We start from the raw sequence: 401 nt of genomic DNA, 5'->3' as shown, positions 1-401 counted from the left end.
AAAAAAAAAAAATTTTTTTTTTATAACTCTTTTATAATAATAATAATTTTTAAAAATTTTAAAAAATTAAAATTTTTTTTTAAAATTTAATTTATAATAATATAAATAAATATTATTTCAATTTTTATTTTAAAAAATTTTTTCTTAAAATAATTATTTTAAAATTTATAAATTATTATTTTAAAAAATCTTTAAAACCCAAAAAAAAACACCTTTTTTCTTTTCCCATTTCTTTTTTTTATAATAAATAAAATTTTTCCAAAAACCCAAAAAATTTACCAATTTTAAAACATTTTTTTTCCCCTTTTTTTAAAAAACGAATAAAAAATTTATTAAAAAAAAATTAAATTTTGGCAAAAATTTTTTTTTGGTGGCAACCTTTTTGGGGTTTTTTGCATAGA

The sequence above is a fragment of the Penaeus monodon genome, chromosome 25 (assembly GCF_015228065.2).
Source record: "Penaeus monodon isolate SGIC_2016 chromosome 25, NSTDA_Pmon_1, whole genome shotgun sequence".
Lineage (NCBI taxonomy): Eukaryota > Metazoa > Arthropoda > Malacostraca > Decapoda > Penaeidae > Penaeus > Penaeus monodon.
The sequence above is the reverse complement of the archived record's forward strand: the minus strand, read 5'-3'. Positions refer to the sequence as shown.